Below are 4,487 nucleotides of genomic sequence, written 5' to 3'. Positions count from 1 at the left end.
CCTAGGGCTAACCCTCGGGTCTTCTACTCATAACTACATAGGCCGGCATTGTGGCCTTAGACCCATTCACACAAAGGGAAACTCACCTGCACAGGCTGAACTTGCTGATGATCTCATTAGCTACTGCCCGACAACTCACTGAACTCCTGCTCCTCTTGCTCCCCAAACTACCAATATCAAAGCAACATTGAGCCTAACTGACCCCGAAAGACAACCAAATAACCTCTGGTCAAAGTCCTGGCCAAAGTCAACCTTCCAGGTCAACCCTACTCGCCGAGTCACCCTACTGACTCGCCGAGTTCAAAAGTTCAGATTCCTTCCATTCGCGTCTCGACTCGCCGAGTCAGTCCATGACTCGCCGAGTCTATCGATTTCTGAGTCCTGACCTGTCCAATTCACCGAGTCTCCACCCAACTCACTGATTCGAGTCTCAACTCGAAGGGTTTGGGGTTTCGCATCCTGACTCGCTGAGTCCAAGAACAGACTCGCCGAGTACAAGGCAATCTTCATTTGACTCAATGAGCAGTTCATCCCACTCGTCGAGTTGCTCCTCACCTTCATGCTACTCGCCGAGTCCACTCAAAGGACTCGTCGAGTCCATTCAGATCTCGTTACATGCAGAGGACTTTTGAGTCATGCATGGACTCCAAACTATAGATCTACCCTTCACAAGCCTATTCCTCATGTAAAGTTGCAAACTTTACGTGTAGAGAAGGAGATCTAAGCAAAATACACCATAAGCTAGGGTTTAAGGTAAAGAGGCTCAATAATCAGCTTAAGGGCTGCTACTTTATGCTTCTCAAGACCATAATGAGCTTAGATCTAAAGTAGCAACCTCAGATCTGGCTTTTAACTCAAAAGAGGTAACTAATCATGGCTAGAAAAACCCCCAAAACTCACAACCATACTAGATCTAAAGGAGAGAACGACTTAATACCTTTAATAACTCAGAAAACTCCTCAAATCAATCCTTGAAGCTCCATTGATTCCCCTTCTTCTTCTTCCTTCAAATCACCCCACAAATGGCTTGGAAGCTTGAATGAGCAACAATGGGGCTTAGGGTTTGATGTTCTGGGTGAAAGGGGCAGTAAAGGAGACCTAGGGGAGAGAATGAGACGTTTAAAAAGGCTCCAAGTCCCAATTTTAGGGTTTTCCTCGCACAGACCAGACTCGCCGAGACCCCTTGGCCGACTCGCCGAGTCGGTCAATTATTCCTTGACCCGGATCCCGCTCGGACTCGCCGAGCTCATCCCTGGATTCTTCGAGTCTTCCCTTAAAATTAAGGTTTTCTATCTTTTCTTGGCCTTCCAAACTTTGGGTGTTATAGAAGATTTTTATAATACAAAATAATGTTTCCAAAGACCGGTAAATTATAAAGCATATTTTTCTATTCAATCACTTTTTAAACGATAAACATTAGTCATTTTCATGAAGGTTTTTATTCTTTGGATCTTGTGTGTTACAAAAAGTTATGTCATACGGAGAAGTATATAACAGCCTAACACTCGACACTCTTGGTACCAAATTGGGAGAATTAACTCAATCTAGATCTATACATCTTCGAGTAAAATCTTCAATATATTAATTTGCCCATAACCGAAGCTATTCGTCGCTCCTCCACAAATCGCATAGGCGCAATAAACAAGCCACACAGGCACAATACAAATAAATATAGAGGAATCGAGATCGTTACTAACATTTAAAAGCAGTCGTATAGTAACGAAGAAAGAAACACTTGACGCCTGTTGCCTCGTCAGACGAAGTTGTAGGTAGAAACCATAGACGGAAAAGAACCATTCGTATAAATCTTTCCATAAGAATTAGATCTACACCAAAGTTCTTTATTATAAATCTATGCCGTGTACATAGACCTACAGTATACGATTCCTCCTGGATTAACAGTTATAGAGCTAGGTGTCGATTCCATGATAGGATTCTTACAAGGGACAAACAAACCATCAACAAACTCTATCCTCCACCCCTTTCGATACATTCCTCCAACAAGCACACACGAGATACACAATCCGTGAAATACATGACAATAAAAATCCACCGCTTCCAATGATCACCAACACGAGTCTTTATTTATGATTTTATTTTTATCTAGTGCATTTAGTTAAATATTAAATTTAACCTAGCTTTCAAATAAAGAGACGGTATTGATTCAAATAATTTCAATCTACCAACCGATAGGAATGACGTTCCTTTAGCGTAGTCGAGTACTTCATACGTATCGGTGTTACGTCGGTTGACCGGTTATCGTTTTAATCGAATATTTTTGTACTTTTATTATTTACTTAATGTTGAAACGTATTATTTTCGTTTGTAAGTAAACTTTAGTCTTAAAAATACAAACACATTCTTTATCGACAAGATTTCGTATTATACCATAATATATCACTACTTGTGGTTTATTCTCATACTCTTGATATCATTTTATAATTCATTTGTATATTTTTATTTTATCATCTCATTTAATTCTTTAATATCAATACTTGATGAAAAATAAGCTTAATGCCCTGATATACACAAGTCATAAGGTTATACCTATCATGGCAAGTTAAACATGTTCATTTATCAAAATCTTGCATAAGTTCCTAACGATACTTTTATTTGTCCTGACAAATAATATAACACTGGATTACTCTTATCTAACTTTTTGTTTACACAAGTGCTTGTATATAAGTCTAACATTTTATAAAATTCTTGTGTATAACCATTACTAACCACCACCTTTTCAATAAAGGTCATTTGAAAAATTAGTATTTATAATAAACATTGACGCTAACAATATTTGCAACTAGTACTAACTGTGCATGCATGTAACATATAAACTTCTTGCCAGTTTATTATATCAAAACACTCAAGTATGTATATCCCCCCAAATAAGTAAAAATGTAAAAAACGGGGTGATAAAGACTTACATTTGGAGCGTGATTCTCAAGTTTAGACGGGAGGATTCAGTGGGGTTTGTGCTTCGTTCAAGACCCGATACCTTCACCGACAATAAACGAATATAGTTTTAGATTATTATGCTTCACTAAGGTGTTCAAAACAGCAAGTATTTCATATTTTTTAGGTGAAACAAACTCACCCAAAACAACTAAAGGGGTTGTCGACAGAATTTGGGGTTGTCGGGGGATGTTTCCGGCAGCTTTATCGCCCCTTTTCGTTCCTGTTTTCACAGTAGCACTTGAGGGAAATAATCCAGGGAGGGTGTTTGGCTGTCTCGAAGTGTGGTTAAATAGGGAGCAATTTCCGAGAGGTTGCTGCCTCTTTTCTCGCCGGTAACAGGTCAACAAACACCTCCGGTGGAGGTGTTCCTTGGTAAACTCTGAACACAAGAGGGAAAGTAGAGAGGAAAGAAGTTTGAGGCTGAATTTTTCTGGGTTAAAGGTCCCTAATAGTGCTCTTTTTATACACTTCTCAAAGTTGTCCACTTTCCCTTAATATGTACTTTTGTCCGTTTATTAAAGCAACTCTACTCTCTAATAAAGGCTTGGAGTTTTGCATGGATGAGAGACTTGTGAGGGAAAGAGAACACGTAAGATAGATGGAGAAGGAGTGTGTTAGTCATTTAAGTTTCTCCACTTGTCCATCTTTTCATCATTATAGTACTTTTTTGGTTACTCATTGAAGTTAAGTTATTTCACCTCATGTTCCTTTGTACTTTTGAGTTAGTCTTGAAAGCAACCCCATTGAGTGTACGGTACTTGCTACATGCAGAAAAGGTGGGATTTGGTGGGTGAAAGAGCATTAACCACGTGAGAGTGAGGAGAATAGAGTCCTAGGTGTTGACTTTGGCCTTTAATTCTTATGGCTAGTAGTATGTTGCAAATAGTGTCATACTAACCCTTATATGAGGTGTATTATGTCATAAATAGACTCTTGGGTTTTTATGGATAACTTTCGAGACATCTAACCATATACACACACACACATATCTCATACTTATTTATTTTGTTATATTTTGTCATATAATAATCAAGTCCCCTTATTATTACATATAACATTTGTAAGGACTTAGATATTTTTATAAATATAGCTCTTTCACTACATAAACATAATTGTATGTAGCTTATTGATTTTATTAGCATATAACTAGTCGCATTCTAATAATGATCTATATTAAACGATTCTTATTGTAAAAAAAATGTATACTTATTTTTATAAGAATGTCGTACATTAAATCCTTCATCACAATTAATTATGAATTATGGTCGTTATACAGTGGACCTCGACCTAATTTTTACGATTGTTACATTCTCCCCCTGTTAAAAGAATTTCGTCCCGAAATTCAATTGATAGGTGTATCGTTGTCGAACAATTGGGGGTATTTCTTCTTCATTAGATCCTCTCGTTCCCACGTGAACTCTGATCCCCTTTTTGATTTCCAGCGCACTTTCACGATAGGGATGTGACTTTGTCTCAATATCTTGATTTCATGGTCCATAATATCAACTGGTTCTTCAATAAAGTGTAAATCA

Source organism: Lactuca saligna, chromosome 3 (genome assembly GCF_052625555.1).
Source record: "Lactuca saligna cultivar CGN05327 chromosome 3, ASM5262555v1, whole genome shotgun sequence".
Lineage (NCBI taxonomy): Eukaryota > Viridiplantae > Streptophyta > Magnoliopsida > Asterales > Asteraceae > Lactuca > Lactuca saligna.
This window is presented reverse-complemented; position numbering follows the sequence as displayed.